Here is a 14,652-nt window from a genome sequence, read left to right on the forward strand (position 1 = left end):
TAAACAGAACAAAAATACGATGTATATGCCGAGTTCATCGGCTAATCAGCTGAATTGACATGACAGCGACCAGCGAGACCTAGCTGTCCATGACCTTAATTATGCAGACTTAATATAACTTAATATAAATGAAACAGATGAGTTCTAAAAAAGTTGACTGCAAACACCTTTTCTTCTGCTGTAAAATTGGCCATTTTAACATTGGGGTCAATAGAAATGTGCTCCATTTTGGAGCCTGGCCTAGGGGAATTTCGAAGAATTCCTGTTTTAGTTACTTCCGTATTAGCTTCACAAGGGAAAGCGGAAAAACCAACCCACATAACAAGTCATTCATAAAAACTTGTTTACAAAGACCTGTTTAAACAACAGTGTATGATGAATAGGAATATTAAAACATTACATTATGCAAATGATGCATTAGTCCACAATGTAACAGATAAAAGGGTGCCATATTTTGTCAAATTGCTTAAGTTTTCTTATCAAACAGTGCCTTATTCACTCTAAATGTAACAAAAGTCGTTTCTCCAAGCCACAGTCTATACACTATACCTGCACATATGTCTGTCCAAACAGCTTGAAAAGTAGATTTTTCACCATAGGTGCCCTTTAAAAGCATTGAGTCTGGCAGTAATGGCAGCTTAAACATCTCAGAAAGCACTTCAAAAATTCCATTCCAATAATTCTGTATCTTGGAGCAAAAAGGATAGATCAGCATCTAGTGAAATACATTGCAGGTGCATTGTTTTTGAGATGACAAATTAATATGATGTCACGTAAACCAATCCTAAGTGCAAGGTAACCTGCAGTGTGCTCTGCTGGCTACTGTGAATATGTCTTTGTTTATGTGCCAGTTACAGTAGATATAAAAATAGGGTGAAAAGAAATCAGGACGTACCCTAAAAAAGAGATCAAATTAAGGACTTAAACCTGATCATTCTTCTTGTGGCCTAGTTCTATGTCAGAGCCGCTTGTATTCACATGCTTCTCTGGACTGCCTCCAATAACTTTGCATATTGTTGACTCTCAATGAAACATCAGTCGAAGTGCGGGGGTGTTTAAATTCCATCCGCTGTATTTGTCTTTTCTCTCATCAGCTTTTGACTGTTTCTGGTACTGACAAGATGCTTGGGTCACATTTTTTACATTTTACTGCCATTGAAGATTTCCAGTACGGCTTGTTCGGCCAGCAGGAGGTGCCAGGATTTAATAATGTGTTTGTTTTTTTTCTAAAACACTGTTACAAAAGTATACTCACTACTTCAGTGTATTTTATGGTGTGTACTAATATAGTCTGTGAAATTAAATAATTTCAATCATCTTATTTTTTTGCCAGTCATATTTTAAAATCAAGTAACTCATGTAAAATCATTTATTTTTAAGTGTCATTGACTAGCACCAATAATATAATATTTACTAAACTAATATTTATATACATGTATGTATTTGCTGGTTAAAGTCCATGTGAGCTGGAAGTTGCTGAGACTTTTATTTCAGTATGTTGATGTACTTCCTACTGAAAAAGAATATTGAATTGTGGGCCAGGTTTTCTTTAATAATAATAGTGATAATAATAATAAAAATAATAATAATCCCTTACATTCATATAGCGCTTTTCTGGACACTCAAAGTGCTTTACACATTTTTGGGGGGATCTCCTCATCCACCACCAGTGTGCAGCATCTACCTGGATGATGCAACGGCAGCCATATTGTACCAGTTCTCTCTCTGGAGAGGAGACAGAGTGATGAAGCCAATTATGAAATGGGGATGGTTTGGACCAAGGCCAGTGTGCAAATTTGGCCAGGATGCAGGCGTTAAATCCATAATTAATCTATTTTTTATTTTTTTTGAAAGACATCCTGGGAGTTAGGACCTTGATTTAACAGCTCATCCGAAAGACGACGCTCACTGAGCAGTATACACTACCTGACAAAAATCTTGTCACCTATCCAAGTTTTAGGAACAACAAATAATTTGACTTCTCGTTGAACATTTGATATCAGAATTGGCTTATATAAAAGGAAAAGGCAAGTAAATTACTGTTATTTTACCAAAATAAAAGATCTTGCCTTGATTTTTAATTATTTAAATAGGACAGTAAGGTCTGATTTTGCTTAGACAAAAGTTTTGTCACTTAACAGAAATAATGTCCAGTATAGAATATAAAGTCATGGTTCTGTGGAAAAAGAATAAATATTGTGTCTGACTCCCATGAGCTTGGACATCTGGAATGGCAAAGAAAGCGTTCTTGCAGGACTCCCAGAGTTTATCAAGATTCTCTGGATTCATCTTTAAAGCCTCTTCCTTCATCTTACCCCAGAAATGCTCAATGGTCATGTCTTCATTTTATCATTCCCTCATAGCAAACTAATGGTAAGAGGGTCGTGGTTAAGAATATTGTGGCTGAAACTGTTAAACGGACATCAACAGAATAGCACCCTCATTAAAACACGGAAGCAAATAGTCATTTTTTCGATTGAAGATTCCCTAAACAAACTTAAAGATCCACTATTTTGCATTATAAAAGGTCATGTTTTGGTTTTAGGGGTCTCCAACAACATACTGATATGCGTGCAAGGTCAAAAAATGCTTTCATTGTCACCTAATTATCCCAGCGACTCCCATATGAATCGTTTAGCGATTCATTTGCTATCAAACCCCTCCTTAGCGCGAAGCTAATCTGCGCTGATTGGTCTGATGACCCAGTCTGTTGCAATTTGGTCAACTGCGTTCAGCACAAGACAGAGAGAAATGCCCACCACGGCTACAGTATGAAGTAGCACAAAGTATGTGAGAGCCCAATGCAGGAATGCAAAAAACAATGCAGTTCAACACCAGCATATTACGCTACTCTTAACCCTAACCCAAAGTTTTAACAACGACACACATTCAGTATTAATCCACACAGTGGCCAAAGTTGAACTTTTTTGAAAATTGACCTTTAAAATTGACATTTAAGTACAATGCAGTTTGTAAAGTAATATTTTCTGTCTTTTAGTAGATATATTATATGAGAGACTTGCTTTGTTTTCCAAATACAGTGAATCTAATTGGATTTGCATTTTTAACATTTAATAAAAGTTAAAAAGAAAAATTTCACATATTAAGGTTTTAGTTATGATACTCCCAAAATAATTCCGCAATTTTACCAAAATTCTCCGCAGAAATGGCAAACGTCTGCAGATTCCATCTGGCCCTACTTGTAACACACAGTTAAACACATATTTTGCAAACTACACAAAACGAGGCAACAATTTTAATGACACTTACATATTATGATCCAGAGGAAGAAGAAACTGGTCCATTTGAACTGTAAAAGTTACTGACAGTCCCTGTTAGAGTCTGAAAAAGTCCCATAGTCTCTGCTGCTCCTTTAATAGCAAACTGCCGACGAATCTGGCATTGCAGTGTAGGTTATTGTATCAAAAATCAGCAAAATGACAGGAACAAACACATAGGTTGGCTATACTGTGGAAATGAAAATGAACTTTAACCCTTTATTCCCTGCAGCCGAATCTCCATCTGTCAGTGATCGTCATCTTCGTATTATGATCAGTCCTGTGATCCCCCGCGCCTCTGCTACAGTCTGAAGTGAAAGCTCATCCACATTTTACCGGAACTGGAAGTACATATTTGGTGATGTACCATATCGACACCCATGCGATCAAACAAAAGATCCGAACCCAACTCGATTTGTTTATTCGACTCTGAGTCAACTATTTCGCTAAAGAATCAATAGTTTTAAACATGGTGCACTTTTAGATTCAAACCTCAGCTGGATGTTTTCATTTACTTAGAGCTGTGTTACACACTGCATGGAAGGTCATTTTCAAAAAATTTCCATAATAGGGGCTCTTTAAAATAACTAAACAATAACAATGAGCCAAAGCAAAATAAACATTGTAAATTTAAATTTTACACACTTTAGAGACAACATAAAGTGAAATTATATAAATATAAATATTAAATATGAAGTAATCCTGTAGTACTTTTATTTAATAATTAACAATTTTACAAAAAAAAATGTCCACTTTCTTTTTTTTTTTTTTTTTTAACTTCATTCATTCATTTTCTTTTCGGCTTAATGCCTTTATTTATCTGGGGTCGCCACAGCGGAATGAACCGCCAACTTATCCAGCATGTTTTTATGCAGCGGATGCCCTTCCAGCTGCAACCCATCACTGGGAAACACCCATACACTCTCACTCACACATATACACTATAGACAATTTAGCCTACCCAATTCATCAGTACCGCATGTCTTTGGACTTGTGGGGGAAACTGGAGCACCCAGAGGAAACCCATGCAAACACGGGGAGAACATGCAAACTCCACGCAGAAACGCCAACTGACCCAGCCGGGGCTGTGAGTTGATTGTGCTACCCACTGCGCCACCATGCTGCCCTTCTTTTTGACTTCCTGTAAAAAAATTTATTGAATAGTTTGCATACTAAGTATTATATACTTTAATTTTCATAATATTCTATAATTACCAAGCTAGCATTTTATTCAGAACATGACCACAGTTTTTCTCTGTTATGTCCACTTACACACACATGCGCGCACAGAGCTTATGCTTAAGGAAGCAGATAGACCGGTCCGACGGGCTTGAAAATCGGATACAGCAATCTCCTGTTTACAATGAGTATTGAGGTATTTGTATTGTACTAATGAGCTTGTCTCAAAGTCCAAGAGCACTTTTCACCCAACGATGGTCTTCACATTTTTATAAGCAGTTGTGTTTACCAGGAATGACAACATTTGTAGATTAAAATTATATCTAATTTTTTTTCAGCAGGCCATTCTGTGTGGTTTGTTTAATCTGTTAATGATTACTCTCTAGCCTTAGACCAGTGGAACAAGACCAAACCTGCGTAAGTCTTCATAAATTGAACTCTTTGATCCGCAGTCGCCTGACAGATTTTCATATTTGGCGTGGTCTCTCAGCAGTGAATCACAAGTTTGTTTCAACACTGCGTCTTTGGTCAAATAACGTGTGGAAATCCTGAGGTAGTTGCAGCAGTGCTTTTAAGCCTCGTGTTCACATTGCTAGTCATCAAATCAGATTAGTGTGTTTACCTTCTGCTGTGTGGCTGCATCGGTTGCTATAGTATTATTAGGGAGTAGGGAGCCAGTAAAGGGAGTGGAACATTGCTTTATTTAAAGGGATAGTTCACACAAAATGACCTTTTTGAACACAAAAAGACATTTTGGAAAAAAGTTAAACCATTGACTTCCAGAGTACTTGTTTTTCTTGTTATGGATGTAAACCGTTATCATTTTCCAGCTTTTTCCAAAAGCTATTCAAAAATGTATTCTTTGCAGGGGTGTGAACCTATACTGGTCTTATGGTTCGATTATGATTATCATGCCATCAATTCGATATCACAATGCATTGACGATGCTTTCCATACACAATTTGATATTTTACTTAGCAACACAATAATTCCTGTATTAAAATTTATAATTTCTAAATATATTTATATTAATATATTATTTGTTATACTTTTTTTGTTCTTCAATACAAGCAGTCAGTTACATGTACTGTATACCTTTTAATTTGACCTGCTCAAAGAAAACACTCTTTTTGAATGTATCAAACAAAACTAAAGTACATGCACAGAACAACATGAGCATTTATAGCAAATAAACCATTGTAAATAATATCCCGCTTGCTTTTTGAGCGTTATTGAGCAATTTCATAAATGCCTGTGGTTGATCACGCTCTCAACAGAATAGGCTGCGATTGCCTCTAACAGTAAGTGCGGCTCTGGCACTGTTCAGCAAACAGTTACATGGACACGTAAAACAGCCACGGCGATCAGCTTATCCATTATGGATGGCGACGCGGTGGAGAAAACTCTCTCTGCAGACACACTTGTGTCTGGATCCACAAGTAATGTTGTTGTAACAGCTGAGAGAGGAGATAAAATGTTACCTCACGGACACGCCAGCAGGTCTGATTACTACTGAACCGATACCAAATTGTTCGCGTCTGCATCGCGGTGCATCGAAGAAACGATTAAATTTGACACCCCTAATTTTTTGTGTTCAGCAAAGAAGCTTGTAGGTGAGAAACGATGACAATTTTGTTCAGTTTTGGGTAAACCATGTCTTTAAGTGACCTTCATTACCATCAATGTGCCATTGGGGGGTTTGAAATGGTGGAAAGCTAAGACGAGTGATTGTTTGGATTAATGTAAATTATCTTCTGTCTTTTAAATTAAGTTTAAAAATCAAGAACTTAAGAATGTAAAATTTAACTTAATGTAGAATTCATTTTAACTTGCTAAACGTTAAATTGACTGTAAATATTGGGTAATTTTAAATTCAGTCAAAGCATGGTTTGCTTTAAATTTAAGTAAAATGAAAACATTTATGACTTCTTTATCATACTTTTTTTGTTCATAGTGAATGTTTATCTAGGAAAATGGCTGCTGTCATCTAATTCTTACCAGGTATTTTATTTGGTTGATGTTCAATTTAGATGTATTACTTAATGTATATAAAAAACTTTATATACATGCATAAATGTTTTGGATATGTTTGTTTTTCACAATTTTTCAAATGGCCTTACTGCCATTGACTTTAATACAAAAATAATTTTTGAAAACCTTTTTTCTAAAATATGCAAGAAATACGTATAAATTACTTGACTTTTTTACTATATTTTGTGTATTTACGTTTGCTGAATGTTTTTTTTTTTTTTTTTTTTTTTTTTTAGAGATATAAAACCAACATTAATGTGGCATGGTGGCTCAGTGGTTAGCACTGTTGCCTCAAAGCAAGAAGGTTGCTGGTTCGAGTCGAGGCTGTGCCAGTTGGCATTTCCGTGTGGATTTTCTCCCTGTGTTCGTGTGGGTTTCTCTCACGGTCCAAAGACATGTGGTATAAGTGAATTGAATAAACTAAATTGGCCATTAGTCATCACAGTGGCACAGTGGGTAGCACAATCACCTCACAGCAAGAAGGTCGCCTGGGTTTCCTCCGGGTACTCTGGTTAAATGATTACTTGCATACACAAAAGTTTGCGTTAAACCTAATATGTTAAATTTACCATGCACTTTGTATATTTGTGTTTAAATATATGCATGTACAGTATGCATGCATTTAATTTAGAAAATGTTTATTTAATGTACAGTTGAAGTCAGAATTATTAGCCCCCCTGAATTTTTAGCCCCCCTGTTTATTTTTTTCTGTTAAATGGAGAGATTTTTTTTCTACACGTTTCTAAACATAATAGTTTTAACAACTAATTTCTAATAACTGATTTATTTTCTCTTTGCCTTAATGACAGTAAATAATATTTTGCTAGATATTTTCAAGACATTTCTATACAGCTTAAAGTGTCATTTAAAGGCTTACTAGATTAATTAGGTTAACTAGGCAGGTTAGGGTAATTAGGCAAGTTATTGTATAATGACGGTTTGTTCTGTAGACTATCAAAAAAAAAATGTGCTTAAAGGGGTTAATAACCTTAAAATGGCTTTTAAAAAACTCAAAACTGCTTTTATTCTAGCCAAAAAAAACAAAACGAATAAGACTTTCTCTAGAAGAAAGAATACTTTCAGACATACTGTGAAAAGTTCCTTGCTCTGTTAAACATCATTTGGAAAATTTTTAAAAAAGGAAAAGGGGCTAATAATTCTGACTTCAACTGAATATGCAACTTGTAGTGAATAAAAGTTTAAGTTAAATTATGGCATGCTACCAAATAATAAATCCTTTAAAGCCATCATGCTAATATAATTTGATGAAGTCTGCTTCTACTGTAGATTTATCTTGAGAACTGTTTAAATTATTTATTAATAAAGGCATCCTCTCTGCTTTTTCTGTATTCAAATAGAATATGCCACCCGTTTATAAATATTTGCATGAACTTAAAAAGGGTATGTGGCATTTTCTATCAATCTCCTTAAACCATCAGTGTCAGTTTATGCAGATTTCCATTTGGCTGAGCGTAGTTTATATCATTTGCATGAACATGACAGCTTAGCTTTTAGATTTACGTTATGCAAAAAGGACACAGGGTGTTTTTAATAATGGCCCGTGTGTGTGCGCGCGTTTCTGAGGGCCGTGATCTCGTTGGTCTGGAGGAGTTTTTGTATCTCGGAGGGTTAGTGATGTTATAGATGCTGGCTTTGTGTTGCAGGGTGTGTTTCTCTGTTGTCTTTCTGGTTGGAGCGGGTGGTGTTCAACAATAGCCCCCTTCATCTTTACAGAGTTGCACTGATTTCTCGCCTCAGCTTGTGAATAATATTATAGGCGCAGGCTGGGGGGGAACTGAACAAGGCCTCTTGCGGTTGAATTTTTGCTACTAGATTAAACACATTATACTACCTCCAGCACAATTGTGCTAATAAGCTTACTAAAATGTTATTGACGATAGCTAAAAATGTATTGCTTTAAAATGGAACACAGACATTGATGTACCAATTGGACTAAGGATCTCAGAAGTTTACAACTGTATATTATTGGAGAAGATCACATGTTCTTTGAGAGGAATTGGTGAACTATTTAAAAAGATTTTAATTTAGTTTTGAATTTATATAAAAACCGTCCCACATGATTTGATTTGATGAAATAGTTTTTCCCCATTGGTTTATACTGTATCTCCTCCTGTTTTATTTTATTTTTATATACGGTGTGTGAATGTTTTACTTTTAGTTTATTTGTTGCTTAGTTTTTGTATTGTTCATTTATGTTATTTTCTGTATTGTTTACTTTTGAAAAAGCAAAATAAAAATATATAATAATAATAATAAAAAACATTATAATGTATAATCGAGAACTTTGTTAGCAATATTAAGATATTTTTTTTTGTTTGTTTTGAATGTTTGCTTTTCTACAAAGTGGGTGACAGGGGTGGGCAGTATTTATGATATACAGTTGAAGTTGAATTATTAGCCCTCCTGTTTATTTTTCCCCCCAATTTCGGTATAACGGAGAGCAGATTTTTTCAAAACATTTCTAAACATAATAGTTTTAATAACTAATTTCTACAATCAGTTTCCTTTATCTTTGCCATGATGACAAAAAATATCTAGTCAAATATTATTTACTAAGACACTTCTATACAGCTTAAAGTGACATTTAAAGACTTAACTAGGTCAATTAGGTTAACTAGGCAGGTTAGGGTAATTAGGCAAGTTATTGTATGATGGTTTGTTCTGTAGACAGTCGGAAAAAAAAAATTTGCCTGAAGGGGCTAATAATTTTGACCTTAAAATGGTTCATAAAAAATGTAAAACTGCTTTTGTTCTAGCCCAAATAAAACAAATAAGACTTTCTCTAGAAGAAAAAATATTAGCAGACATATTTCCTTGCTCTGTTAAACATAATTTGGGAAATATATAAAAAAAAAAAAAAAAGTCAAAGGGGGGCTAATAAATCTAACTTCAACTGTACGTATTTCAAATACAAAATAGTATTTTGTTGTTTGTATTTGATGGGGTTTATGAAAATGGGTTAATATTTAGTATCAAAATACTTTAGTGTCTTGTATTTTAGTATTTTTAAAATACTATAAAATGCTTTTTAAGAAGTCTACATGCTGACATCATAATGCAGCCTTGGATTGATGCTTTCTCAGTTATTTGTCTAGGCTTGAGATTAGAGCAAAAAATTAAGAAGGTGGTCAATGATTAGACTATGGATTGAAATTATGCAACACACACACACAGATTCCTACAATACTTCATTGGCTGTTTTTGATGCCAGTAGCTGATCTGCAGGTGCTTTGTATAGTTTATGAAGAGGAAAGATGTCTGACTAAAGATGTCAAAGTGGCACAATTCAGTATGAGACACATATTTAATAACACTCCGGTCTATACAGACTGCTCACAAACCCCAGACTCCCGTTACAAGGCAGCAGGATATATATGAAGGCTTAATTTGCAAAAACAGATAACTCCATTTTTAGAAAGAACTTGTTTTATATTGTGTATTGAAGAGTACAATAGCAAAAAAAACATGATTTATGGAAATGACTAAAACTGATTTTACTAGTTTTCAGAAATCCTGTTTTTATATTACAGGGTGTCCGGGGGTAAAAGTAAGTAAAGAAAGTATTAAAAGTTCATAAATCAATGTAGAGAAATTTAATGTCAGTACAATTATAAAAGAAGACGCTTCAATCCCAGTTTGTGAACGTTAAATCAGGTTTACTTTTGCACATTAACATAATGGATATACATACAGCAGTGGATATTAACATGCATCTTTGCACTGTTTTTGCACAACAAATGTGACAAGTTAAACGTGCACGCTTTGTGTGTAACAACATTGTGTGTGACTCATCGTTGCAGAAAGGCTTGAATTAACTATACAACAAATACATCAAATAATCATTAGGAAAGTTTTTACTGTTGTATTTCTCACACAAGTTACATGAGATCTGCTTCCTTCATGTCTGTCATTGTGTTGTTTATCTGATGCAGCCTGAAATTGAAGCCTGATTTATACTTTTGCCTGGCGTCACGTCGCAGACCTCCGCTGACTGTGCGCCCACCTCACGAAATGTGACGTGTTCGCTGTTGTGATATACTTTTAAAATGAAAGAGGGCAGTCAAAAGAAACCCACCGCAAAATCAGACTGATAACCAAAGAAGTAAGAAGTTTCCGGAACTACGTCATATCAACAATGTCATTTGAAGATTTTTAAACTAATTATTTTTATAAATAATATTAATGATTATAAAGATTTTTATAAACATTTAAGATTTTTTTTAAATTAAACTTTGATGCATCACTTGCTTTTGTTTTTATCTCAGACAGTTCTACCTATTATAGTTCATTAATGTAATGACAACAGAACATGGGTTGCTCTACAAATATATTTTTTATTATGGCAAGAATAAAATTAACCTCCCAGGGCTTGAGTGTCCACATACGTGGAAAGCACATTTTAGCTCTTAAAATACTTTGAAAGTTTTATATTTTGTTACAGACATGCATTGTCATCCTGCAACTGTTTTGCAGCATATGAAATATCACAAACACTATTTTTAACTGTCCAAAATGGGATTTTTTTTTTTGTTTTTTTTTACTCTTTGATAGTCAAAGCAAGTAAAAAAAAATTCTTTGTTAAAAATGCAAAAAAATAAAAAAATTCTGGAAGAAGTGTTTTATGTAAATTCAGACCATGAGTCCACATATATGGACATCATTTTTCTCTAAAAGTCCATTATATCAAAAGATGATACTTAGATTTTTATTCTAATTAGGTTTCATTAAGCCCAAATGGCAAAGAGAAATAAAGCCTTAAGAGGATAAAAAGTACACTTAATAAAAAAAATACAGATTTTTTTTTTTTAGATTTAGCCCGCTCCACGATTGGCATTACTGTCTGGCTACTTCCTGTCCTCTTCTTATGCTAAAAAGGCAAACCATGGTCCAACATTCCTGACCATTCTCTCCCATAAAGCCTAGAAAAAAGGGGATTGGTATATTGAAAACCAATAGGTTCAAATATTCTTTTCCAGATATGAAAAAAAATGTGTTCATTTTTGTAACTATTAAATTGTTTTAAATTCAAAATTGTAATGTGTACATCAGTGTAAAGCCTATGAATGGTGGAAAACATATTTCTGTAATCGTGTACCTGGGTTTTCACTAAGGCCTCTCTTGGCTTAAACAAACTTATCCCTCAAGTTTTTTCAAGCTGTTGCAATTTCTAGCCAAGAATTATTGGTCATCTAGTTCTCCCTATATGATCTGCATGGACTGATCATAAAGATGTCGTACAGTCGTACTGTTTCAGACAAAATCTCTTCAAAGTGTTTAATATTCAACTCAAATTAAATGCTGTGCTGCGCGAACTGTTCGCTCAAAAAAAAAAAAAAAAAAAGGCCAAAATCATGTCACGTGCACCTAAAGTGAACCTTCGCAAACACAGCGATGATGTCACAGGTGCAGCAGACATGTCGAGTATAAACCAGGCTTTAGGCACACTCTGACAGGCACATGGGAATGGTGGGCGGGGAGAGCTAGCATTAAAGGCACAGGCAACAAAAACAATTGTGTTCAAAGCAGAAAATCCCAATATTCCGAAAGGTCTAATAAATAGTCTGATGGGTGTTTTGAGCCGAAACTTTACAGACACATTCTGGAGACGTAAAAGACTTTTTTTTTAAATCTTTAAAAAGGGGTATAAATAGGTGCCCTTTAAGCTAATTATGTAGAAAAAAAACTTTCATAAGAGGACACTTGCATCTCACTGGCCAATAATTGTCACTGTTAAACTGCAGGTTAAAAGTACTACCTTGCTGGCCATGAAGTCAAACATAAACAGAATCTCTCTCTCTCTCTCTCTCTCTCTCTCTCTCTCTCTCTCTCTCTCTCTCTCCTCTCTCTCTCTCCTCTCTCTCTCTCTCTCTCTCTCTCTCTCTCTCTCTCTCTCTCTCTCTCTCTCTCTCTCTCCTCTCTCTCTCTCTCTCTCTCTCTCTCTCTCTCCTCTCTCTCTCTCTCTCTCCTCTCTCTCTCTCTCTCTCTCTCTCTCTCTCTCTCTCTCTCTCTCTCTCTCTCTCTCTCTCTCTCTCTCTCTCTCTCTCTCTCTCTCTCTCTCTCTCTCTCTCTCTCTCTCTCTCTCTCTCTCTCTCTCTCTCTCTCTCTCTCTCTCTCTCTCTCTCTCTCTCTCTCTCTCCCTCCCTCCCTCCCTCCCTCCCTCCCTCCCTCCCTCCCTCCCTCCCTCCCTCCCTCCCTCCCTCCCTCCCTCCCTCCCCCTCCCTCCCTCCCTCCCTCCCTCTCTCCCATACTCGGTGTCTCTCCTCCAGTTTGCTGTCTCAGAGCCAGTTATTCATCCACAGAGTGAGTCAGGGTGGGAGGGACCAGGAGGCCAGCCGTACCAGTCACACCGTCATTTCTCCAACACACTTACACTGTCTCTTTTTCCTTCCACTTCTCCTTCTCTTTTCCTGCTCTCTCTCTCTCTCTCTGCCTCTCCCACTCTCCACCACTACCGCTGTCCTGGTTTCTTTCTCTATCAGCAGTGAGAGGGCAAACGCTGAAGGAGAAGATAAGAGTTGGCCCACCGGCGCAGATCAGGACTCAAGAGGAGGCAGGAGTTTATAAGGTGAGCCATTCATTTTAATTAGACTTCGTGTCAACTTTTATTGTTTCTAAGCAGACTGGTTTACTTATAGCTGAGTTGAGATCCAATGAGATGGTCTGTGTGAGCAGCATTAATGGCGTGATTCTCTTCTCTAAACTGCTTATGTTCCCCTTTTTTTTTTTTCTTACCACATGATTCACTCACAGGATGCCTGCCTGTTGCCGCAGCTTGTTTGTAACCCCACCCTTAACATTCGGCAGCTTCACTTTGAGCTCTCAAAACTTTCCCCAAATCCTCTGAATGGGAGTTATTTAGACTTGTTTGGGAGTTATATTTGTTGCTTAGAGACTGTTTAGTGTTGTTTGTATTTCTGAAAGGTAAGAGCTTGTTATGATCAAACATTCTGAGGTCTTTTTTTTTCTGCTTGTGGATTTTGACCTGATGAGTTCTGGTCACATGACGGGTGAGCTGAGAGCAGGGTGGTTCCCCTGTCTCTGTTAGCAACCGTGTCATTTTACGCCTGCCCGCTAATTCTCGCTGAACACACTTTTAAAGGGCCGGATGTGCTTTATGCTTTCCTTATGTCGCGAGATGGAGGGAGTGGAATAAGTGTGATGGAGTAAATTAGAAACCACTTGGAAAGTAAATGCTAACATACGGTGGCATGATTTATTTGTCTGTTTGAAGGGCTTTTTTTGATGAGGGTGTCATTACCATAAAAGGTCATCGTGTTGTGTTGGTTTCTTTTTCCTGTTTAATCTTTTGAGGCCAGAGCTGCGTTGTGACCTTCAGGTTTATTTTACACTGCTTTTTAATCAGATTTCTTTTTATTTAGCCTCAGTGTATCGAATGACAGACAGGATGAGACTGGGTTATTGGATAAATCTGATATTGATTGGTGACTGATATTGGAAAAATCTGATAAATATTGCAATATAAATACAGTATTTGACAGTTTTCTGAGAAGTCTAACAGTATTCATGTGCAGAAATTAAATAATCAAAATGCTTTAACTTTTGTCTCATTTCTAGTCCAAAATATCTAAATATTTTTAGGTATCGACTTCTAAAGAAATAAAGGCAAAATTAGGAGTTTTTCCTTCAAACAAGCAAAACTATCCACCAGTGGAGTAAAATAATCTTGTTAGAATTTTTGTTGTTGTTGTTGTTGCATCATATAAATACAGTAATTACATACAATTCTTTAGCTCCTGAGCAACTGTAATCCAGACTCAACTTTGCATATCTTGCTATGTCACTATTGTGGATGCACACACTGTGATATTGATGCTGAAATGTTATATTGTACAGCCCTAGACTGTCATTTTTTTTAAAGTGAATGATGTCCTGGTCAAACACTTTATGAAAGTTTATAGGTTATTCTTTCAAAAACTAAACTATAAGATAATGACTAAGCAAATTATGCATAAGAGAGCGCAATTTATGCTTGGTAAGAGGAGTTTAATTGTAACAATAGTAATGAGAAATAAACAATGTTTCAGTGTTATTCAAAATTGGGCAATGGTAAATTTTTGTATTATAAATATAAACCATCCATTTGTCTTTATACTAATAATTTCTTTATTATTACTTACTCCTA

General features: G+C 35.8%; 1 protein-coding gene across 5 annotated transcripts in view; it reads left to right on the forward strand.

Moving 5' to 3' along the window:
- Nucleotides 1-14,652, forward strand: part of elovl1b (ELOVL fatty acid elongase 1b) — a 62,514-nt gene that overhangs the window by 15,759 nt on the left and 32,103 nt on the right. The window contains exons 3-4 of one of the 5 annotated variants that reach the window (XM_056467773.1): nucleotides 12,776-12,809; nucleotides 12,989-13,074. The exons of 1 other annotated variant lie outside the window; for it this stretch is intronic. The gene's annotated coding sequence lies outside the window, so the exon portion shown is untranslated. Of the gene's footprint in view, nucleotides 1-12,775; nucleotides 12,810-12,831; nucleotides 13,075-13,353; nucleotides 13,431-14,652 lie in introns of those variants that run through there. 3 more of the 5 variants (XM_056467772.1, XM_056467771.1, XM_056467775.1) reach the window with 3 other exon arrangements.

The sequence above is a fragment of the Danio aesculapii genome, chromosome 11 (genome assembly GCF_903798145.1).
Source record: "Danio aesculapii chromosome 11, fDanAes4.1, whole genome shotgun sequence".
In the NCBI taxonomy this organism is placed as follows: Eukaryota; Metazoa; Chordata; class Actinopteri; order Cypriniformes; family Danionidae; genus Danio; species Danio aesculapii.